Source organism: Urocitellus parryii, chromosome 4 (genome assembly GCF_045843805.1).
Source record: "Urocitellus parryii isolate mUroPar1 chromosome 4, mUroPar1.hap1, whole genome shotgun sequence".
NCBI classification, from domain to species: domain Eukaryota; kingdom Metazoa; phylum Chordata; class Mammalia; order Rodentia; family Sciuridae; genus Urocitellus; species Urocitellus parryii.
This window is the reverse complement of record NC_135534.1, coordinates 116,237,351-116,263,448: the sequence shown is the minus strand read 5'-3', so window position 1 is coordinate 116,263,448 and position 26,098 is coordinate 116,237,351. Positions and strand designations below refer to the sequence as shown.

The following is a 26,098-nucleotide window of genomic DNA, read 5'->3' as shown; positions in this document are numbered from 1 at the left end:
CTGCTACCTTTCCTATGTTAACTAATTCTTGATGTCAAGTTAACACAGAATATGAACTGTCACAATAACATGTATCAGTTAAGGAAAATCAATCCTTTCTTCCTTGTTTTTTTTCTTTGTTTAATCTTGTAGCATGTCCATATGCTCATAGGTTTATGTAGTAATTTTCCATTCTGAAATGGTATAATTTTGCTAATATTATCTTTTCTCTAAATTTTGATATAGGGCAAAAAGTACATTAATTGATTTTTCATTTTCAAAAGTGCCTCATCTATTCTTAACCTTTATATTTACATGAAATTATAGAATCTAAATCATTGGTATCCATCAAGCTAAATACTTTGCTTATTATAAGTCATTGATATCTTAATGTGAAAAATTATGAGAAAATTTAAAAACTAGGCAAATTGTGGTTACTTTAAAAATTATATTTGCTTAGGGGAACAAAAGCCATTCTTTGTCTTATTTTTGTTTTTCAAAATACGCTAATAGGAAAAAACCATGATTTCTACACATTATAGAAAGGTTTGTTTTCACCTTCTGCCAGTTTCCCTAACTCTTTCCAAATGGAAACTTACAAGTAATTACAGTATGCTATTTTTTTGTGATTTTATTTCATTAACAAATTAGATGGATTTTGTTTTACAGGATTTATGAAATGCAGGACTATTTCAGATAAATTGACAGTTTAAAAAGGCATTAGAGATTTATAATTTACTACTCAAAAAAGTAGTTTTTTTAATGTGTATATTCTTGAGATGGTTGTTATAATGATAAATGTGTTAAGTTTGGGCTAATTAAGAAAATGCTTATGAATATATTTTTCATTTTTGTGATTTAAATATTTGAGTGTTTTAGTTTATACAGCTCACAATTTATGTAATTTATTTCCTAGTAAATTTGCTTTGCTTGTGTTTTTTAAATCTTTACAAGGTTGAATGAGCTCTTTTGGAAGCAATAAACATAGCAAGAAGTTCTAGAGACCATCATTGTGCTTCTTAGGAAATTTGTGACTTTGGGCAAGCAACTTAGCCTTTCTGTGTTTCATTTACTTTTTTTTTTTTTCCTGATGAATGAGGTTGTACTATACAATGTATTTCTAAAACTTTCATTGTTTTATGATTAAAGGATCTGCATTATTGTGTTTATTATGTTGAAATTGTGGGAAGAAAATAGACATTCTGAATGGGGTTTGGCTGTCTTCTGAGACTGTATTAAATGCTTATTATTATGGCTCAGTCATCTTAATCTTATGGGGGAGTACATCAGGTATGCTTCCAGTGAACAGATATGTAATTATTTTTCACTTTTCCCTCTATACTCACTTCTACTTTTAAAAAATTACTACAGTTTCTTGGGCAAAAGACATGAAAGACCTGACACAAACTCAGTTTGCGACCCTCCAAAATGAGACATGTGAGTGAGATATTTCAGGATTGTGTTGACTGAATAGGAGGCTTCTGGAGTATGGGAGTAGTAGTTCACAGGAAACTAGCCCAGCTGCTCCTTGCCACTTCACCACAGAATCTTCTGTCTTGGCCATACCCTGGCACAAATCTCCTGAGAAATCCACTCTCCAGCCAGTTTTGCCCTGCCATCTGCTCTGTATTTGGAGTTTGGCCTCTCCATACCACATATTCCAATTCTGTTGCCTTCTGCTTCTGGTTGGGTTTAGCCTATGTCAGATTCCATCAAGAAGAAACCACTAGTTTCTATGAACTGAATTGTTTAGTAAAAGAATTGTAAGAACAACCTGGCTTGATTTACATGTTTATATTTCTTTATTTTGGTTGCAATTTTTGCTTTAGCTAACATATGATTTTATATTTTATGGCCTGATTGGATGCCATTTCAGAAAAAGCAAAAACAGTAATACTACCCTCCAAACAATTCTATATTTTATCTAGTACAAGTAGTTAAAATAAAGTTCATGTAACAGTTCATATTCTTTACATTTCGTACTATAGATAAATCCTAGCATGTTTGATTCCAAACTTATTTGTGGAAATGAATCATTTATCACCTACTTATTTTCCATACAAGATTGGAAATAACATTCTGAGGAGAAAACAAGTAAGAAAACTTCATAATATATGTTTAGAATAGGTCATTATTCTTTTCTTGGGAAGCTTGGTTATATACCAGTAGATTATTCATGCTGTCAGCTGGCCAACTCAGTTGTTGCCTTTTAATATGTCCTATATGTCCTAATTCTGGGACATTTTTTTTTCCCTTGGTGCTGAGGATTCAACTCAGGTCTTTATGCATTCTAGACAAGCACTCTGCTGCTGAGCTAAATCCCCAGCCCTGGGACATTTTTCATTCATAAACTTTGTCTTGGTTTTAACTCTTTATCTTAGGAATTTCTCTTAAACTTACAGATTTCTTTATATTCATAGTTCTTTCTTTTTCTCAGATCATAAAAATTTTCCATTGCAGTTGGCTATCATGCTGTAGTATGACAGAAATGCCAATAACTATTAAATATAGTCTATAAAAATATAGAAAAAATAATCTTTAAAATTAAGGGTTTTAGTTATAAAGTAAAAAAATTCTTAATCCTAAATTTTAGAAATTCCAATCAACAATTTTATTTAGACTAAAAGCTAGCATTTCTTATTTTAAAAAATCAGATAGTAAGTATTTGGGGTCAGTACTGTCATTGCTATGCAACATACAAAGAGCATTTTCTTGACCTCCTCTTTGAATTCTTATCTTGTATATCCAGCCAGCATCCTTGCATCTTTCCTTGGTTGCCTAATAAGCATCGCAAACTTAGCATGCCTGGAACAGTGTCCTCCCAGATCTGTTCCTCCTGCTATCCTCCTTCTTTTTGCATTGCAACCTTATCCTTTCACCTCATGAGGCTAGCCAAGGAACTTGAACATTTTTTTTTGTCAATCATTATGATTTAAATCTGAAATGTGCCCCAAAAGTTAATTTGTTGAAAGCATGTTCTCCAGTGCAGTGAATTTCAGAGGTGGGGCTTTAAACAATGTTTAGATCATAAGGGCTCTGATCCTGTCAGGCTCTGACTTCATCAGCAGGTTAATCAGTGATAGCTGAATAGACTACTGGAAAGTGGGACAGAGGAAGTAGGTCATGGGGGCATGCCCTGGAAGGGTTAATCTTCTCCTTTCCTCTTTCTCTTTCTCTCTGCTTTCTGGCTGCCATGTGCTAGTAAGCAGCTTTTCTCTGCCATGCCCTTCTGCTGTGATGTTTCTCCCATGGAGCCAGCCAGTCATGTAGGGACCAAATCCTCTGAAACTGTGAGCCAAAATAAATCTTTTCTCCTGTAAGCTATTTTTGTCAGGTATCATCTCAGTCATAGTGATGAAAAGCTGACTAACACATCAGTCCTCAAATCCAAGCCCTCAGCATATTTTTTGTCCCTGTCTTTAAGGTATATTCAGGGTCTGATCACGGCTACCTAACTCCTTTCTATTATCATTTTAGAACAAGGTATTTTCATTTTGGAAGGATTGTTTCAATAGCGTTCTATAGTTGGTATAGCACCAAGAATGATTCTTTTCAAATGAAAATCAGACCGTGCCACTTTTTCAAAAAGTTATTTTTCATTTTACTCAAAATAAAAGCCAAATTTCTTAAAAATTCCAACCAGGATTTGTAAGAGCCTTACCTTTCCAACTTTATCTCTTCCTCACCCCTCAGGCAGAATCTCCAACTCCCTGGCCTCTTTGCAATTCCTCCATGTGTAGACCCTCTCTTTAGGTATTTTGTACTTTATTTTCTTTGCTTGGAAAGCTCCCCCCTGTATAGCCACATGTCTTTCTGCTTCTCTTTTAAAAATATTTGTTCCAGTGCTATCTTTTTAGAGGCACCTTTCCTACTAAAGAACTTCATCACAGGACTCTTCATTTCCTCCCATGCCTTTCTTATACCATTTAGCTTGTTAAATATTTTATTATTTATTCTCTCCTCCTCCATCTAGGACAGTGCCACACTTAAAAGTAATTCAGTAAATATTTGTTGAATGAATGAGATGAATGGATGAATAAATTCATATTTAAAAATAGACACAATTGGCTTTAAAAATGTTCTTTTATCATTTCATCATTTAAAATTTGCTCTTGTATAATAAGAATATATGTTTCTTGTATTAGGAGTATTTACTATAAAGCACTAATTGTGGGATGATATATTTTCAAAATATATAGCATAATCTATAGATATAGCTCTAGTAATACTATGTATTTAGCTATATCCTTCAAAAAATATGGCTGAAATTCTGTATACAAGCCCTAAAACTTGCTGAAATTATATCTTGTGTATATTTTGTCATTTCAGTAATTTGGAATTACCTCTTTTTTCATACTACCTGGTATTTCATTTTTTATTGTACTAATTTAATTAGTTCCCTGTTGCTAAATATCCCAGGTTTTATTGATATGACTGTATCTATTAAATAAAATCTTGTCAGAGAGTTTCTGGGTTGGAGAGTATGTACATTTAAATTGTTGACATTTGTTGTTAAGGATTTTATTTACTATTACTATTAATCCAGTAGTTCCTGTTATCCACTGGGAATATGTTCTAAGACTCCCAGTGGATGTATGGAAAGTACAGAACTCTGTATATACTGTGTTTTTTCCTATATATTTGTTTAAGTAGTCATCTAGAGATGAGCAGGAATGAGAGAAGGTGGGGAGCATATAGGGGAAGAAACTGTAAAAACGGTCCCTAACTGGGAATTGACCCAGAAGTACCAGTCTTCTTCCACATTCCAAAAAGAAATCTAACATGGTCTTGTAGATTTATGGGCACAAAGCATGTTCCCAAAGTCATACATATACCCACAAGATTCTCTTATGTTCATTTGACCATTATTTGACTGCCCACTGGTGGCAAGTAGGCCAGGAAAGGCAAAATTACCCAAGTATGCAGGTGCATGCCCTCAATTTTAACACTGTATAGTCATATGACTTCCCCCAAACAGGCAGCAGGTATACAAAGAATTGTAAGGATTACTAAAACACCTTACTGCTGAAAATTCCCATCCCCCTATATTGACAAAAGCAGAAAGCTTAAACATTTTGATGCATTTTGGCCCCTAGCTGATCACCTCATCCTCCTTCAGGGTGAATCTCATTTTCTTTTGCCTTTCCCTCTCCTGATAATAAACTTGCCCTAAATATCGTTTCTGTCTGCCACATGTACTTCTGTACCAGGGTAATGTTTAATCTTGGACATTTGCATTCAAGGGCTGAGAAACAAATCCTAGCACTCCACAGTTGATTCTTAATCTCTGGTAAAACATTATGCCTATGATAAGGTTTAATGTAGAATTTAGGCACAGTAAGAGATTAATAACAACTAATAGTAGAATATTTAAAATAAAAATAAAACACAATTACAGCAATATGCTGTAATAAAATTACCAGCACCACTACTCTTGTGCTTTGTGGCCATTATAAGGGAAAAATAAGAATTACTAAAACACAGGCAATGCCATACCATGACAGTTGATCTGATAACTGACAGCTACTAAGTGACTAATGGGTGGGTACCCTATATAGTGTGAATATGCTACACAAAGGAATGATTCACATTATGGGTGGGCAGGACAGCGTGAGATTTTATTGCATTATTCAGAATGTCATGCAATTTAAAACTTAAGAATTGTTTATATCTGGAATTTTCCAGTTAATATTTTTGGAACTTAGTAGACCATGGGGAAATTTGAAATGAAACTGTGGAAAGTAAAACCTCAGACAAGAGAGGAAGACTACTGTATGCAGTTCAGTGAGATAGTATCTTTCTTTACATTCTTTTCAGTAATAGGTGTTGTTCATCTTATTTTTGTCCATATAATATGTGAAATATGACATCTTATTTTAATTTAGTTATGAGTGAAACATCATTTTATGTTTATAGACCATTTGTCTTACTCTTTTTGTTAGTGGCCTGTTACATCCTTTGCTCATTTTTTTGTTTAAGTTATCATTATTTTTGCAGTTTTTTCTCTCTTCAGGACTAAATAAACCAACAGACTAAAGGCTTGAAACATATATACATGTATATCCACATTTAATATATAGCAAAGATTATCATTTTCGTATTTATCGGGGAAGCTGGATTGGCTAATATGTGTTAGTCAACAGATCATCCATTTGAAAAAAGCAAAGCATGATTGTGCCTTATAAAGATCTCAAAGTCTCTAACCCCTCATTTTAGAAAGATGGATATTTGAGTGATGAAGAGAGCCAGGAAGGGTCACACAGATAAATATAGAAGAGCTGGAATTTGAAAACATGCAGTCAGTCTCTAAAGTACCCCAAAGCCTGTCTTTTTTTTTTTTAACTTAATACCTGATAATGATTCTCAAGCCTGTGTATATTTTTTTAGGGGAGACTGGCAACACAACAAATGTGTTCAAATCCTATTTCACCTACTCTCTAGTAGTGAACTCAGGCAAATCATCTGACTATCCTGTTGAAAATCTCAGTTAAGGACCTTCTGTGTTAAAATGTGGTGTGAGGTGGTGGTATTATGCTGAGGGGAAATGGTGATGGTAGGTAGTATATTCTCATTATGCCATTTTGACCACTGGGGAGATGGTCAGTCAGTCTTGATCTTGTTTCCTTATCTTCCCGCTGAAAATGCACTGCATTTCTAGACTAGACAGGAATACTAGGTAACAGCTTCTGTTTCTTCTAGCTGAGATTGTGATGAATTGTGATCTCTGAGGTTGTGACATAGTGAAGAGGAAAAAGAATATAATAGCGCATGGAGGAGACAGTTGTTCTTCAATTTCCATGGAGCATGAATAAGTTATCTTTAAAAATTAGTACACATTCCTCAGAATATACCAGGAGCAGCCATCAAGTACATCAACTCTGCACAGCTAACTTAGCTTGTCGAACACTGTTCATGATACGGTTAGAATGTTCATCTCTTGTGTCAGTCCGCAGTTGGCGAAGCACCGTTGACAGGTTTTGCAGGGAGACTTTGTTCTTGCACCAATACTTCCTTCAAGGACAGAGTCCCTAAGGTTCCTGTTTTTGACTCTGTTGTGAGTTTAATATGTATATATCAGTTCAGCTAAGGGGAAGGGTGCTTAACTTTTTAATGGCTTTTGAGATTTTTTTTTTTTTTTTTTTTTGGTGCTGGGGATTGAACTCAGGATCTTGTACATGCAAGGCAAGCACACTACCAACTGAACTATATCCCCAGCTCTTGTTTTGAGAATTTCTAAAGATTTAAGCTCTTCCCCTAGTTTGGGGCTGGAACAAAATTAAACTTGTTTGGGGGAGAAAATTAGTACAAATAAAAGAATTGCTCTTGTTATGGAGAATAGATTGTTACAATCTGTTGTTAGATCTTTATATCCCTTCAACACATTCTCCTATGATATGTGCATTAGAAATAAATTTATTTTTTTACTAAGATTTTTTAATTGTTGCAACTGTGTAGTGATACTGATCTATATGCTGTATTTGTCTACTAACCTGAGTTTAGAGTTTTCACTGCGTCTTCCTTCTTTTCCTTTCCTTTCCTGTCCTGTCCTGTCCTGTCCTGTTCTGTCTTTTCTTTTCTTCTTTAAACAAAAATTCTGGAATAGTCTGTAAAAATTATAATTACCTGTTCTTTGAAGGTTTAGTAGAATTTTTCTGTTAAACCCTTTGGGGCCTGATTCTTAATTGGGAATTTAATCTTTACCATTTCAGCTTATGATTTGATCATTGGTATAGTTGGGCTCTGTCTTGTCTCCTTAGGTCAATTTTTATTATTTATATTAAGATTATCTCTTCAAATTTGTTAAGAAGCAAGCATCAAGCTTTCTTATGTCAAAATGTAGCTATTCATCCTAATCTTATTTTCCATGACTAATTTTTGAAGATTAATATTTATTATGAACTAAATATCACATATAAATGCATATAATTTTGTACTCTGTTCTATTATACTGATTTGTCAGCCCCTAACCCATTATATGGTTTTGATACATAGAGCTTAACAAACTTAATAGGAGTAACTCACTACCCTTAAACAATTTAAATTTTCTTCTCCTCCTCCTCCTCCTCCTCCTTCTCCTTCTTCTTCTTCTTTTTAGCTTATTTACTTATACTCGTGTAAGTTTTTTTCCCAAGTTCTAAATAAAGAGATAGAAGAGGAAGACCAACCGAGAGAAGTACAGAAATTTGTGATGGTACTTTCATTTAAACATTGCTTTTATATGTGAATTTAAATGAATTGACATCACAATTTCAATGTAAGCACAAAATACCATACTCTAGTTACTAAAATTTTGTTCTTTATCTCAATAAAATTTTAATTTTTATAAAAAAGATTATCTCTTCAGTGTTGCTTTTTCAGGCTTAAGGGTTATAAGTTATGCAAAATATATTCTTAAAATTAAATCATCATCTTCTCCTCCTCCTCCCCCTCCCCCTCCCCCTCCCCCTCCCCCTCCCCCTCCTCCTCCCTTGTATCAGGGGTTAAACAGAGGGGACACTTAACCACTGAGCCATATCTCTAGCCTTTAATTTTTTTTTTTAATTTTGAGACAGGGTCTCACTAAGTTGCTAGGGCTTCCCTGGATCTCGTGATTCTCCTGCCTCAGCCTCCTGAACTGCTGGGATTATAGGTGTGCACCATTGAGCCCAGCTGTATTTGTTCTTTATTGAACTTCTTCCTGGTATAGTGTTTTTATTATCCAGAAAATAGAGATTTATTCACATATTATAAAATGCTTTTCAGAAAGAAAGGGGGAAAACAACAATAGCAGCAGAGAAAAAAGCAAAAAACCCAACACCTGTTGTAACACACAAAGAAATGGCCAGTTTATTCGGCTTCATCTTTGCAGCCTTAATCTCTTCTTGCTGTGTTTTATGTTGTACTGCCATCTAGTGTGTAGAATGGTATAATGAAGATGCTTTATTTACATTTACTTTATCCCCTGGTTGGTTATCTAAAGCCATCAATTAATGTCTTTCTTTTCATCCAATTTCATATAAAGCAGTAAGTTAAGTTAATCAGGATGTAGTAACTCTACTTTTGATAGAAATAAGTCAAATGAAAAGCATCAATTTAATACCTGCATCATATTTAAATAAAGCAATCGGAATTATAAAAAAAAAATTATAAGCCAGTACTTACTGAATGCTTTCTGTGAGCCAGGCATTAGAGTAAATACTGTTTTTTTTTTTACATTGTCTCAACAACAGTTTCAGGTAAAGAAATTGAGGTAAAAAGTGTTTAAGAACTTCCTCTAGGTGGAAGCTGGTGTGTGGTGGGCCTGTGTTTGAATCTGGGCATTCTGATCCTAGAGCCACTTATAAATGTGCTTTTGTAGTGTTACAAAATAAATGGACAGAATTATTATTTTAACAAGAAGGACTAAACCTTAGTTTTTAAATATCCTGTATCTTTAAATGTAATTGAAAGTTAAAAATTATAATATATACATAATATTGCATTGTAACCTGTGTCATTTTAAGTAAATTCTGTAACACCTCTCTGGTCCTCAGTTATCTCATTTGTCATATAGGAATTAATAGAGCTATTCCAGTTATGTTACAGAGTACTGTGAGAATCAAGTTGTATAACCAAAAAATAAACCATATTTATTAATACATTTAAAAATATTTAGAGAAATAAAGAAATTCTGAGGTAGTACTTTAGTAAAGTCAAATCATCATCTGTCCATTGTGGAAAGTCACACTTGACCTGGTAACCTGAGGGTAATGTCAGGATTGAGCAGTGGAGATGTCTTCTCTCAGTGAAGCTTTCCACCAAAAATAAAAATGAGTTAATGAATGAAAAGGTTATTTCCCTTCATTTGTTAGTTTGCTGAGTATGGTGGCAACCATCTGTAATCCCAGCTACATGGAAAATTGAGGCAGGAGGATTGCCAATTCAAGACAAGCCTGGGCAATTTAGCAAGACCCTTCCCAAAATAAAAATTTATTCTTATTCAGTGGCAAAAAGCTCCTGGGTTCAATCCCCAGTACCTTGGGGTGGGAGAGGAGGATAAGATAATTGCAGCAAGATAATATGTACTATTTAGATTTTTTAACTAATAACTAACATTATTAGTTAAAAAATCTAAATAGTACATATTATGTGTACAGCTATTTGAAACAAAAACCATGCTAATATTTCATTATTCTCACTCTGAACAAAAAGTTTAGTTTTCCTCAAAATTCAAAGAAAAAATTTCAGCTGTAATTTTTCTTTACATTCTGTAGTGATCCTCCTTGTCTTGCTGGGAAATCTTTGTCATTTGCAGAAAGGACTTGTAATAAAAAGTTCAGGTTGTAAATTATCAGTGTTGCTGTCATCTAAGTCTGGATTTTTAACTGTGTTTCATTTGAGATTCAGTTCAGGAGTTAGGGGTGTAAAAGTAGTTGAACTATGAAAAAATTTACCTACAGTGGAGTCACAATTACACATACCGATCACTTATAGAAATTTAACTGAATAGCCTTGAAAAATAGTGTTATTATGCCTCAAACTGAAGAATCTGAACTGTTACCCTATTATAAGCTAGCAAATTGTCTTGCTGCAGTTATAGACAGATGCAACCCCCATTTTGATTCCTTCCAACAGAAACAATGGTCAGGGATCAGGCCTTTTATGTACTCATACAGGAACTCATGTTGGTATCTAGGTCCCAGATCTCCATGGATGGTGAGGCCAACATATAACCTGTATGTATGGTAGAATTTTGTACCACAAGAGAAAATTCTGCAATTATGAAACTTTGGAGCTTATTTAGGATAGCTGAACCTTCTGCCCAGTCTTCTTTCCCAAGATGAAGAGAGGGAAATTTGTTCTGGAATGTGTATAGATAGTTTCTAGAGAAAAGAAATAAAGATCTCTTTTCACACATACCTTAGAATATAAACATATGGCTTGGGAGAGAGATTGAAGACTTTATATCTCTGTGGAAGACTCCCTTAGGTTGCTATTCAATCATCCTTTAACCCATATGCCAGTGACTGCTGAGAACCCTGAAATGCAGAATTGTGAAGATATTCATGAAGCACTGTTTCCTGACAAGTATATGCTCTGGTGTGAGTATCAGTAAGATGATAGATGTGATTCTGCTATTGTGTCAGATAATCTCATTTTCTATGTATTCTTGATACTGTGGGTACCGCACTGAGTTGAAGGTGTTTCTAGTGTTTAAAGATGAGCAGATCAGACACTTCATCTGGTGCTCAGTTGAGGAACACTATTCTGTTTCAGTTCTGGAAGGAAAACTAACCGTTGTTTATTAAAATGCTCACATCCAATCCTTAACAGTCTGTGAGCCTGTCTACTCAGGACACTGAGGCAGGAGGATCACAGATTCAAGCTCAGCCTGAGCAACTTAGTGAGACCCTGTCTCAAAATAAAAAGGCTGGGGATATACCTCAGTAATGGAATGTTTTTAATGTCTAAAATGTTTGAAGTCCTTGGTTCAATTACCAGTATATAAACAAACAAACAAAAAATCACCACATAAAACAAAGTCTGCTTGAGGGAATGAGATTCAATCCTTCTGTCCGTTCTATCATGTTAGGATATAGCACACAGTACTTTCACCTTGAACTTGCCAGTCTACAGAACTGGGAGAAGTAAATTTCTGTTAATGAATTATCCAGTCTAAGGTATTTTGTTACAACAGACTGAAGGGACTCCAGTCATCTGGGAATGCCTCCATTTTTCCCTCTATGGGAAGGATACTTTTTCTGGTACTAGGATTCTTGGCTTCCATGTTTTGTCCTTTATCATTTTGAATATATCAACCTACTGTGTTTTGCATACCAGAGTTTTTAATGAGAAATCTGATGAGGACCTTATGGGGAAATTATGATGAACTCTTCCTCTCTTTCAGCCTCCAAAGTGTTAATACATGCTCTACAGTGTCTTACGGAACAGAGAATTTTGTTAAAGTATCACAGTGTGTGTGATGTGCTGCCATCCTTTGACATCAATTATTTGGAGTTGGAGAAAGGAATTGAATAACTTGAGCATATAGATATGATGAGGTCTTTCAAAGCCAAATATTGTAAATTTTTAGACTTAAAAATTCCCTTGAAATTTTAATTCAAATTTCTAAACAAGTAAATATCAGTCTCCATACCCAATGAAGCAAAAAGCTTTAGGAGTTCTGTCTTATTCTTAAAGTTGAAAAGGTCTAGGAGCTCTACAAGGGAGATGACCACTGGGTATTATTCCCAGGTGTAGCTGAGCTATTTCTTGTTTTGACCTCAGAAGGAGCCATTTTGAAGGAATTTCAAACACTGGATGATATATATCAGGGTGGCTGCAGAAAGCTCTTGGTGGTGACCTGTTGGACTCTCAGATAGGGTGTTTGGTGGTTGGCAGTTGGTGGTTGTGGTCTTTGAATATTGGGTTTTTTCTTTTTTTTTAAATCTTGTTTTAGTTTTTATTTTTGGTTTATTGTTTTGGTTATTCTTATTATTTTTTTAAAGTTATCATCCATAGTTGGTGTTCCTGCTTAGGATGTGTAGCAAGAGTAGTCAGACTACTGTAGTGTTGCAGGGACCTAGCTCCTCTGATGAGATGGCCTTCATGGACCATTATGAGGTCCTGAGGACCACTGGGGATGATGGGTTGGCCTGGTGAAACTAGCCTGTCATCTCACTGAGGCTGAGGTGCATGGTGAAAGTCCTGTCAAAGGTAGCGGGGAACTTCCATGTCCTCATCAAACTAGATATAATGATGACCCTGAGCCATCCAGATGTGATCCGGCTGTTACAGATTATTGAAACTCTTGAAAATATCTATGTCATGATGCAGCATGCAGGTGGAGAACAGCTATTTCACACCTCACATGGTGGCATGCAGGAGGAGGAGAACTGGAGATTGTTTAGGCAGATCACATGTGTTGTGTGCTGCTCCCTCCAGAAGATCATCATGTATTGAGACCTAAAAACTAGAGAGCATCATGGTAGATGCTAGAAGCAACATCAAACTCATTGACTTTGGCGTAAACATCTGGTTCATCCCTGGGAAGAAGATGAACAAGTTCTGGGGCAGTCTTCTGGACTTGGCCCCCAAAATCATGTGGCAGAAAGTATATAAGGGACCCCTGTGGAAACTGGAAGGATCCTTAGGATCCACAGGCTTCATCTGAAACATGCAGCCTGTCCCCTGGCTTATCTGGTGCTAGAGTATCAGGTATGTAGCCATTGCTACAACAGACTTTCTGTTGACCAGAGACACCCAGGTATGGGTCATAATCCAGGTCAAACAGGATTGTCATTATTGTGGGGTCTAGGTGTTTGGAGTTGATCACTATAATGATAAGGTGAATAACACTCACACTGACTCAGCCACAAATCCATAATGATTTCCTCTACTGTGAACTTCTCTATGGTGTCCATGGTCAGTATTTCCCTGTTGAGTGATTTTTGCTTGAGTGATAACATGGTGAGGAATGCTGTGTTTTGTAAACATGATCCCCTTCACTACCTCCTTAGTTGTGGTCCCCATAAATGGGTGGCTCCCTGTCAACATAAAATACAGAATGACATCCAGGCTCCAGATGTCTACTGAAATGAAAGGAAATAGGCATGACACAATAAATTTGCAATCATTATAGAACTATAATACAGATGAATGAAAAATAAAAACTTCCTGTGTCCCTTTGAATTATGTTGATTAGTGGGTGGGGTGGTGTATTTTTACTATGCTCTACTGATTTTCATTTTCCACGTAGAGAAAGACTTTTAAGCACATTTGAAGTCTTGCTGAACAGAATTATGTTTTTAAAATGTTAGTTTTGATTGGTTTCCACGGCGATAGAAAAGTAAAGTCAATACATGGAACATAGCTCCAAAGATAAGATTTGGAAGGAATTAAGAATGTGGTTGTAAAAGTCCTGTTTGCTATTATTAATAGAAAAAGAACTGAGATATTAAGTTGAAGGAAGTGACAGTTGTTACTTCAGTCATTGAGTTCATAGCATAAATTTCTACAGGCAAGCGTATCTCAGTCTTTCATCATTTATATTCGTGTCACATGTAATTCAGGTACTGCACAAAGCATATCAATATAAAGATTTGTATATAGGGTCAACACATTGTATTTCATGATTTCTTGGGTTGGCTCAGATCAGATGGGCAGTTTGCCATTGATCTCTTTTGGGTTCTCTCATGTAATCATAATCTCCTAGGTTTGTAGTTGTGCATATGGTGCTTCACTGGTCCTCTCTGTGGTCCTTTTGTTCCACATGTCATTTCATCCTTCAAAGTCCTTCCACAAGCTCTGTCTCCAGTAGGACAGGATAGACCTTTTATGTTGAGGCTTAATGCCTTAAGTAACCATCCAGGCATGATGGTGCCTGCCTATAATCCCAGTGACTTGGGAGGCTGAGGCAGGAAGATCACAAGTTTGTGAGAGGCCCTACGTAACTTCATAAGATCTTGTCTCAAAGTAAAAATGGAAAGGGCTAGGGAGGTGGCTCAGTGGTAAAGTGCCTCTGGAGTCAATCCCCAGTGTAAAAAAAAGTAAATAACTGGGAGCTATTAAACCTTTTAGTGACTAATTTTGGAAGCCCCAGAACTTGGTTTCTTCACAGTAATGTTTTCTCCTATGATACTGGTTCAAATATCCATAAGCATACCATGGATTGAAAAGGTGGGGGCCTAAGTTCTTTTTGGGGGGTTGGGGTATACTGGGGATTGAACTCGGGGGCACTCGACCACTGAGGCACATCCCAGATCCCTAGCCCTGTTTTGTATTTTATTTAGAGACAGGGTCTTGCTGAGTTGCTAAATGCCTTGCTTATCTGCTGAGGCTGGCTTTGAACTTGAGATCCTCCTGCCTCTTAGCCTCCTGAGCTGCTGGGATTACCGGCCCAGCTAGTGCCTAAGTTCTGACTTCAGAAAAAAGATTGTGGTTATTTTTGGCCAAATGAAATATTAGTCAAATAAAAATATTGGTATATTCCTTTTTCATATAAATTTTAGATTCACATGCAGAAATTCTGTTGGGGGGAGGAAGCTTTTGAAATTTTTATAGGAATTGCATTTAATTTATAATTAATTTATAGATGAGGGATAATTACTGTTTTTACCATATTGAGTTTTCAAATCCATCTGCATTTAGTTACATTTTCCTTCATATCTTTCAGTAATGTTTGGTAATTTCCTTTGATATTCTGCATACTTTTTATTTAGTTTTTTTTTAGGTATCATGTTTTTTATCACTAATTTAAATGTAATATTTTTTCAGTTGCATTTTAAAATTAGATTTTACTGGTAATAGGAATGCTATTTTATGTTTAAGAATTTATTTTAAAAATAGCTTTATTGAGTTTATTTCATATACCATAAAATTTATCTATTTAAAGTATAAAATTTACTGGCTTTTAGTATACTCAGTGTTTTGTAACCATCACCAAAGTTTAATTTTAGAGCATTTCCTCACTTCAGAAACAAAACTGTACCATTAGCAGTCATACTTCATTCTTCTGTTGACTTTGTCCTTTTTTCCTCCAGCCCTAGGCAGCCACTAATCTACTTTCAGTCTCTATGGATTTATGTATTCTGGAAATTTCCTATAAATGAAATCTTACAGTGTGTGTACTTTTGTGACTGGCTTCTCTTACTGAGCATAATGTTTTCAGAGTTTATCTGCCTTACAGTATGTGTCAGTACTTCATTGCTTTTTTATCATGGAATGATGTTATATTATATAGATATGTAGTACATATTATACATTTAAAATTTAACATTTCCGAGAGACTTCTAATTTAGGGAAGATGAAGATGAAGTACAAGTGAATAGAGAGCACTAAAACAAAGCCTCACATATATAGTCAATTGAATTTCAGTGAGGTTGTCAGCACCCTTCTGAAGAAGACAAGTGTTTCAACAAATGGTAGTGGGAAAACATTGTATTCACACATGCAGAAGAATGAAGTTTGAGTTTTACTTTACATCATGAGCAAAAATTAAAATGTATCTAGAACATAAATGTAAGAACTAAAACTATAAAATTTAGAAGAAAATGTAGAGTCCGATCTTTATGATGTTGGGTTCAGCAATGACTTCTTAGGTGGAACATCAAAAACAAAGGCAACAAAAGAAAAAATAAATTGGAATTATAACATCTTCTGAGTTAAAGTCTGTTTTATCTGATATTAGCATAACCACTCCGATCTCTTTGGTTTTTCTTTACATGGAATATATTTTTTCCATCTTTTCACTTTTAATGTATTTATATCTTTGGATCTTAAGTGACTCTTGCACACAGTGTCTAGTTGAAATGTTTATTTTTAATCCTTTTTCTGTTCTTTGCTGTATTGTTATAGAAATTAATCCATTCACATTTGTAGTAATTACTCTAAAAGAAGGATTTATTTTAGTTCTCTTTACTGTTTTCTGTATGTCTTATAGTTTTTGTATCTCATATTCTACATTACTACATTCTTTCATATTTCTTTGAATTTTTTAGTGACATGTTTTGATTTCCCTTCTTGTTTGCTTCCATGTACCTTTTTTTTTTATATGTTATTTGTGGTCACCATAGTGACTACATATAACACCCTGAAGTTTTAACAGTCTCTTGAATTCATACTGACTCAACTTCAGTTACATACAAAAGATCTACTCTTCACAGTTCTGTCTCATTCTTTCAGTTATGTATGTTACAAGTTATATCTTTATATGTTATGTACCCAATAAAAAAAATTATAATTACTTTTATGCACATGTCTTTTAAATCATTGAGTGTTGTGGTTTGGATCTTTAATGTCTGTGAAAAGCATGAAAATATGTTCCCCAACGTAACAAGGTTCAGAGGTAGGGCTTTTAGGAGCGTTACTGGAGGAAGTAAGTCACGTGGGCATGCCTTTGGCGATTATATTTTGTCCCTGGCTCCTGGGGCTTTCTTTTTGTTTCCCTGTTGCCATGAGCTGAACAGCTTTCCTTTACCACATCCTTGGACTTGGTGTTCTGTCTCAACTTGGGTCCAGAGCCATGGAGTTGGCCAATAGTGAGCCCAAAATAAACTTTTCCTCCTCTTAAGTTGTCCTTGTCAAGTATTTTGGTCCCGTTGAAGAAAAGCTGACTAACACAGGAAAAAAACAGAAAGTGGAGTTCCATACCAAAATTTTAATAAAACTTGTGTTTGTATTTGCCCAGGTATTTACCTTCATTGGATATTTTTATGTCTTTATAGGGATTCTGTTTACTCTCTAATGTCCTTTCTCACCAACCTTTGAGACTCAGTTTTCTTGTAGGATAGGTCTAGAGTTTTAGTCAACTCCCTTAACTTGTTTTCCTTTTTTTTTTTAGATTTTTTAGTTGTCAGTGGACATTTATTTTATTTATATGTGATGCTGAGAATCCAACCCAGGGCCTCACTCGTGCTAGGCAGGTGCTCTACCATTTAGCCTCAACCCCAGTCCCAACTTGTTTTTTTCTGAATGTCTTAATTTCTTTATTATTATTATCATTATCATTATTATTATTTTTAATATTTATTTTTTAGTTTTCGGTGGACACAACATCTTTATTTTATTTTTATGTGGTGCTAAGGATAGAACCCAGAGACCCACACATGCCAGGCGAGCGCGCTACTGCTTGAGCCACATCCCCAGCCCTATTTATTATTTTTTAAAAATATTTTTAGTTGTCAATGGACCTTTATTTTATTTATTTATATGTGGTGCTGAGAATCAAACACAGTGCCTCACACATGCTAGGCAAGCGCTCTGCTACTGAGCCACAACCCCAGCCCCTCTTCTTTATTTTTTTATTTTTTTAAATATGAATCTTTTTTGTAGATGGCCACAACACAATGCCTTTATTTTTATGTGGTGCTGAGAATCGAACCTGGGTCCCACCCATGCTAGGCGAGCACTCTACCACTGAGCCACAATCTCAGCCTTTATTTTTAAAGTACAGTTTTGACAGATATAGAATTTTTAGTTGACAATGTTTTTCTTTCAACATTTAAAATATATCATCCCATTGCCTTCTTGTCTCCAGGGTTTCTGGTAAGAAGTTCACTTTCATTTTTTTTTTGTACTAAGGATTGAACCCAGGGCCACTTAACCACTGAGCCACATCCCCAACCCTTTTTTATTTTTTATTTTGAGACAATCTCACTAAGTTGCTTAGGGCCTCACTCACTCAGTTGCTGAGGCTGAGTTTGAACTTGCAGTCTTTCTACCATAGCCTTCTTAGTTGCTGGGACTACAGGCATGTGCCACAATACCTGGCTTGCTTCTAATCTAATTGAGGATTGCTTGTTTGTGACCAGCAGCTTCTGTCTTGCTGGTCTTTCTTTCTCTTGCTCTCTTTCTTTCTCTTGCTCTTCTTTCAAGAGTCTGTCTTTGATTTTGTCTTTCAATAGTTTATCATGTGTCTTGGTATAGTCTTTTTGGGTTCATCTTGCTTGGAATGCATCAAAGTTTTTGGATGTATAGATTCATTAATTTGGAATTATTTTAGACATTTTTTCTTTCTCTTTCTCTTTCTTGTGTTTCTGTAAGATGCATATTGGTTCCCTTGATGGTGTCCCATAGGTCTCTTAGGTGTTGTATAATTAAAAAAAAAAAGTTTCTTTCTGTTATTCAGATTGTATAATTTTAGTTGTCCTATCTTTAAGTTGCCTCAGTCCTTCAGGGAACCCCTACACAGATGGAAGAGAACAAGCACAGGGATTTGTGAATAAGTCTGTCTACTCCTTCTGTACCCAGGAACCAGATCTCTACTCTGGGAATGTGGGCTACCATCATGAAGTCTACCGTGCAGCCCCAGAGTAGTTAGAGCAAGGGCAAGTGAAAATACACAAAACTTTTATATGTTCTTGAAGTTGGCTTTTTCTTGACTCAGTGCTCTCTGGCTATTATAATCCTTTACTGTTTTCTTAAATACTAAGAAAGTTGGTTCTGAGAGAATTTATTTTCTTCATGTTTCCATAGAGGGACTGAAGCTGCCGATTCACCATTTTGTGGACACCATTGGGCCATCTTCTTTTGCTTTTAGTTGTATGTGTGTGGTGTGACATAATATTGTCTTCCTCCTCCTGGTTTGAAAGTTATGTATTTTTTTTTCTATTTTAATGGCTACCATTACAATTTTAGTTTGAATAACTAATTTAAAGTTGAAAGTATATCAGTATCTTTGCTGCTTCTGTCATGGAGTCCTAGCACTTTTATTTTACGTACCATCAGTCTTTCTTGTCTTCTTTATTAGTGTTGCCCCTGATGATAGCTCCATCAGGTTATCTCCCTGAATTAATTGTTTATTTTTTTATACGGATAAAATTTATTTAGATGTATAGTTATTTGCTGAATTCTTTGCTCAGTATTTCTGCTTTACATCTTTATTTGTTCTCTTGGAATCCTTTTTCTTCTTCTCAAGTGCATATTTTAGAAGTTCTTTCAGCAACGTTCTATTGGTAGAACTCTGGTTTTTTTTTCACCAAAAAGTGCTTTCTTTTGCATGGTAGTTTAAGTATGAATAAACGTGGTAAATTTCCTTTCTCAGAACTTCAAGATATTCTTAATCTGTTCCATCTGTTACTGTGGAGAAATTGGATGTCTTTTATTTACTTAGATATTTACCATTTCTAGTGCTGTTAATTCCTTCCTGTACTGCTCATTTTTATCTGGTGTCATTTCCCTTTAACTTGAAAAACTTCTTTAGTTTTTGTTGTTGGGATGGTCTGTTGAAGGCAAATTCTCTTAGCTTTTGTTATTTGTGAATGTCTTTATGTTGCTTAAATTTCTGAAGGTTGTTTTATGGGACATACTGACAACTTTTCTTTTAGCACTTTAAAATCCTTTCCCTTTGTCATCTCCTCTCTCATGTTTCTGGTGAAAATTCTGCTGTCATTGTTTCTCACTTTAGTAATATGATTTCTTCTTTGCATACTGAAAGATTTTTCTCTTTAGCTTTGTTGTTTAAAAGTATGATTATGATATTTTAATACTGAATTATTTATCATATTTGGGACTTACTGAATTTCTTGAATTTGAGGTTGAGATATTCATGAATATCTCATAAAATTAGTACTTCTGCCCTATTCATCTCTTATGTCCTTTTGGTACTCCAATTATACTTATGGTAGTCTGGTATTCTCAGAGATCTGAACTATCCTGTTATTTTTGTTTTTTCTTTCTTCTTCTTTGTGTTTTAGTTTGTATACTTCTACTGATCTGTTTTCAAATACACTCTGTTTGGTTTGCTGTTAATATCTGATACAATAATTTTAATTTCTTTTTAATTTAACTAAGTTTCAATCTTTGTTGAATTCCCATGTGTTCTTTTGACTACTTGAGTACCTTATATATATGGAATCATACCGTATTTGTCTTTTTATGACTGGCTTATTTAGTATTAGCATGGCAGTCTTCAGCTTGACCTGGCTGTCGCATATCTCTGAGTTTCCATTCTTTTTGGTTCACAGTTCTTTTGTTTAGTGCTTTAAATATATTGATTCACTACGTTCTGGCCTCCAGAGTTTCTGATGGGAAGTCTGTTGATGATCTAATTGAAGACCCCTCTTAGATGTTGAGTTGCTTTTCTTGTCGTCCTTTCAAGATTTTCTTGTTCACTTTTGAAGTTTGATTATTAGTGGCTTGTAATGGATCTCTAAGTTAATACTACTTGGGATTCATTGTGGTTGTTGGATGTTTATGTTCTGTTTCTCATCAAATCTAGGAAGTTTAGGATTTTTGTTTGCTCATAACCCATAACCCTCTTTTATTCTCTATTCTTTTCTTGGGACTCCCATGTATCTATGTTGGTCCACTTGATGGTATCCGATGGGTCCATTAGGCTCTCTCTTTTGCTTTCTGTCCCTCAGATTTTATCATTTTGATTGTCTTCTTTTCAAGTTCACTACTGTTTTTGTTTTCTATTTGCTCAATCTACCTTTTTTTTCTCATGAATTTTTCATTTCATATATTGTACTTTTCAAGTACAAAATTTGTTTTTGGCTTCTTTTTATGTTTTTAAAAAATCTCTTTATTGATAATTTTATTTTGTTTATACAATGTTTTCTTGACTTTTTCCACATCTTTCTTTAGTTTTTTTGAGCATAATTGAGACAGTTGTTTGTCTAGTATATTTGTCATCAAGTTAATTCCTGAAGAATCAGGAACAGTTTTGATTAATTTACTTTGTTTTAATGGATTTAACTTTTCCTGTGTTTTTATATGGTTTGTGGTTTATTAATTTATTTTTTGCAAAATGGACAATTTAATCTAATAATATGATGACTCTAGAAATCAGATCCCTCACCCCCAGGTTTGCTGGTTTTTTGTTGTTTGTTGTTATTGTTTTTATTTGATTGTGCAGGCTGGCTCTATCCCAAGGATCAACCCAAGGTATAAATATATATCTAGTTCTTTTCTAACTCTGTACCTTTGCCTGGGCATGTACAGTCACTTTGTAATATTCCCCGTGTAAACAATTGCTTCTGAATGTTATATTCTTTTCTGTCTGCTTCCCATAAGGGGACAAAAGAGAATAGTAAAGAGAGGTGGAGAAGAAAAATGATGGTGGTCCTTTAAATCCCTCAGAAGTCACTTTAGCCAGAACGTTGGGCTTTCTACAATGCGGAGAGGCACAGAAATGATAGCCACACATCTCTTGTTCTTACCTCTGTGATTAGAAGCAATAGTCAGTAATCACAGCATTGGTCCCTATATTTGGAGGAAGGTCTTTTTTTTGCCTTTCCTGACTCCTGTAAGATATGTGTAGGCTGCTTCAGAAATACGGGCACAGCTGCTGCAACTGGGCTAGGAGTGGGCGATAGGTAGCTGCTAGTGTGTTAGGAGCTGATTTTGACAAAAATGAACCACAATTTCCCATCCAAGCCTTTCCATGGAAGTTGCAAGTCCTCAGAGTTCCAAAATAGTTTTTATCTGACAGATTCTGCTAGTGTACTGTTGCCCAGCTGAGGAGACAGATTTTTGATGCTTCCCACTCTACTGTTTTTCCAGAATCTTCTGCTTCTTCCCATGTGTTCTTGTATATTGTGTACCTTTTCATCTGAATTTTAGAATCTCTGTCAGACTAATTAATTTAATTCTCTTACTATTTTTGTATCTGGCCCATTTCTATGTCTTCTTTATTTTACTGTTTTATCTTTTGACCATGGGTCACATTTTCTTGCTTCCATTTGTGTTTTGTAATTTTTTTAATGCAAAATGTCTGATATGAAAACTAGTTGAGACTAAAGTCAGTGATATTTATTTCTAAGAAAGGGCTTATCCCTTCCTCTTGGTCTTCACATGTGGGAACTGAATCAGATCTATTCTTCGTGGCAGCTTTAGTTTGAGTGAGTTCATCATTACCTTTAAATATTTTGAAGATAAGGTCTGGAAATTGTGTTCACAGGGAACATTGAAGACTGGTGAAGATGCTGAAGACATCTTTGTGTTTTACCACGAAGTCACAGTTCTCTGACTATGAGACATATGTCATCCCTCTGTGCTTTGCATCCTGGTTGTTTCTTCTCTGAGTCCTTTCCCTAGTTTTCTGTGCTACAGGAGGACTTGGAGGTTGGCTGCATTATACCCTGTGAAGGTCTGGAATGTCTCCCTGGAGTTTTTCTCAGCTTTTCTGTGCCTTTCTTCAGACATTAGCTGTTGATTGTCCTGAAGGCCTCAGGGAAAAATCTCTCAGTTCTTCTGTCCTCTAGTTTTACAGTCCTGCTCTCAGTCTATGGAGATTATCTGCCCTCATTTGAGGGAGGCTCCCCACACTTTATTGGTTCCTTTCTCTTTGTTTCTCCTCTCTTCCTTAGCATTTGATGTACTGCAGCTGGTGAATGCTTGTGGGAATCAATTGATGGGTGGGTGTCAATTCTGCTTCAAGGTGCTTAGGGTAATTTTATTTTGTCACTTTAGTCTGTATGGAGTCACTTAGGATTTGGCTGGTTTTTCCTTACCCTAAGGCAGATTCTTGGTCCTATGGCATCTATGCTTGGAATTCAGGACCATGCATGAATCTCTTCTCTCTCTCTTTTTTAAATTTATATATGACAGCAGAATGCATTACAATTCTTATTACACATATAGAGCACAATTTTTCATATTTCTGATTGTATACGAAGTATATCACACCAACTCATGTCTTCATACATGTACTTTGGATAATAATGATCATCACATTCCACCATCATTTATAACCCTCCCTTCCCCTCCAACCCCTCTGCCCTATCTAGAGTTCGTCTATTCCTCCCATGCTCCCTCTCCCTATCCCACTATGAATCAGCCTCCTTATATCAGAGAAAACATTCGGCATTTGGTTTTTTGGGATTGGCTAACTTCACTTAGCATTATGTTCTCTAACTCCATCCATTTACCTGCAGATGCCATGATTTTATTCTCTTTTATTGCTGAGTAAAATTCCACTGTGTATATATGCCACATTTTTTTAATCCATTCATCTATTGAAGGGCATCTAGGTTGGTTCCACAGTTGAGCTATTGTGAATTGTACTGCTATAAACATTGATGTGGCTGTGTCCCTGTAGTATGCTGTTTTTAAGTCCTTTGGGTATAGACCAAGGAGAGGGATAGCTGAGTCAAATGGTGGTTCCATTCCCAATTTTCCAAGAAATCTTCATACTGCTTTTCATATTGGCAGCACCAATCTGCAGTCCCACCAGCAATGTATGATTACACATCCTCGCCAACACTTATTGTTGTTTGTATGCATTATAGCTGCCATTCTGACTGGAGTGAGATGAAATCTTAGAGAGATCTTGATTTGTATTTCTCTAATTGCTAGTGATGATGAACATTTTTTTCATATATTTGTTGATTGGTTGTATATCTTCTTCTGAGAAGAGTCTGTTCCGGTCCTTGGCCCATTTATTGATTGGGATATTTGTTTTTTTGTTGCTTAGCTTTTTGAATTCTTCATATACCCTAGAATTTAGTGCTCTATCTGATGTGTGAGGGGTAAAGATTTGCTCCTAAAGTGTAGGCTGTCTATTCACTTCCATTTTGATCCAATTTTGAGTTGAGTTTTGTGCAAGGTAAGAGAGAAAGGATTAATTTCATTTTGTTGCATATGGATTTCCAGTTTTCCCAGCACCATTTGTTGAAGAGACTATCTTTTCTCCAATGCATGTTTTTGGCACCTTTGTCTAATATAAGATAATTGTAATTTTGTGGGTTAGTCTCTGTGTCTACCAGTCTGCTTTGATGCCAGTGCCATGCTGTTTTTGTTATTATTGCTCTGTAGTATAGTTTAAGGTCTGGTATAGTGATGCCACCTGCTTCATTCTTCCTTCTAAGGATTGCTTTAGCTATTTCTGGGTCTCTTATTTTTCCAGATGAATTTCATGTTTGCTTTTTCTATTTCTATGAGGTGTGTCATTGGGATTTTGATTGGAATTGCATTAAATCTTTATAGTGCTTTTGGAAGTATGGACACTTTGATAATATTAATTGTGCCTATCCAAGTGCAAGGTAGACCTTTCCATCTTCTAAGGTGTTCTTTGACTTCTTTCTTTAGGGTTCTGTAATTTTCATTATATAGATCTTTCACCTCTCTCGTTAAGTTGATTTTATTTTATATTTTTACTGTTATTATAAATGGGGTAGTTTTTCTCCTTTCCATTTCTGAGTATTTATCACTGATATACAGAAATGCCTTTGAATTATGGGTGTTAATTTTATATCCTGCTACTTTGCTGAATTCATTTCCTAGTTCTAGACGTTTTGAAGTTTTCTGGTGGAACTTTCAGGGTCTTCTAGGTATAGAATCATATCTCAGCAAATAGTGCCATTTTGAGTTCTTCTTTTTCTGTGTGTACCCCTTTAATTTCTTTCATCTAATTGCTATGGCCAGTGTTTCAAGAACTATGTTAAATAGTTATGTATATCATCCTGATTCAATTTGGGCAAATTATATGACTCTAGAAATTTGTCAATGCTCTTGATATTTTCCATTTTATTGGAGTATAAGTTTTCAAAATAATTTTTAATTATCGTCTATTTTACTATAGTGTCTGTTGTGATATTTCCTTTTCATCACATATGTTAGTGATTTGAGTTTCCTCTTTCCTTCTCTTCTTTAGCATGGCTAAATAAAGGTCTGTCAATTTTATGTATTTTTTCAAAGAACCAACTTTTTGTTCTGTCAATTTTTCAATTGTTTCTTTTGTTTCAATTTCATTGATATCAGCTCTGATTTTAATTATTCCCTGCCTTCTGCTGCTTTTGGTGTTGATTTGTTCTTCTTTTTAAGTCCTTTATTTGTTGATTTTTTTCTTCTTTTAAGGAATGAATTCCATGCAATGAACTTTCCTCTTAGAACTGCTTTCATAGTGTCCCAGTGATTTCGATATGTTGAATCTGTGTTCTCATTCACCTCTAAAAATTTTTTAATCTCCTCCTTGATATCTTCTGTAATCCATTGTTCATTCAATAGCATATTATTTGGTCTCCAGGTACTGGAGTGGATTTTATTTCTTATTTTATCATTGATTTCTAATTTCATTCCATTATGATCTAATAGAATGCAGTGTAGTATCTCTATTTTTTTTATATTTGCTAAGAGTTGCTTTGTGGCATAGTATATGGTCTATTTTAGAGAAGGATCCATGTGCTGCTGAGAAGAAAGTATATTCTCTTGTTGAAGGATGAAATATTCTATATATGTCAGTTAAGTCTAAGTTATTGATTGTATTATTGAGTTCTATAGTTTTTTGTTCAGCTTTTGTTTGGAAGATCTATCTAGTGATGAAAGAGGTGTGTTAAAGTCACCCAAAATCATTGTGTTTTGGTCTATTTGACTTTTAAACTTGAGAAGAGTTTGTTTGATGAACATAGATGCTCCATTGTTTGGGGTGTATATATTTATAATTGTTAAGTCTTGTTGGTGTATGGTTCCCCTGAGCAGTATGTAGTGTCCTTCTTTATCCTTTTTGATTGACTTTAGTTTGAAGTCTACTTTATTTGATATGAGGATGGTGAAACCCCTGCTTGCTTCCAGAGCCCATGTGAGTGTATGATTTTTCCCAACCCTTCACCTTCAGTCTGTGGATGTCTTTTCCTATGAGATGAGTCTCTTGGAGGCAGCATATTGTTGGGTTTGTTTTTTTTTGTTGTTGTTTGTTTTTTACACAATCTGCTAGTCTATG

The 26,098-nt window shown here is 35.2% G+C and overlaps 1 protein-coding gene across 1 annotated transcript in view; it reads left to right on the top strand.

Annotated features, from left to right (window-relative positions):
* The window catches only part of Arhgap32 (Rho GTPase activating protein 32), a 227,475-nt gene that overhangs the window by 105,865 nt on the left and 95,512 nt on the right, over positions 1-26,098 (top strand). The gene's annotated exons all lie outside the window — the stretch shown is intronic.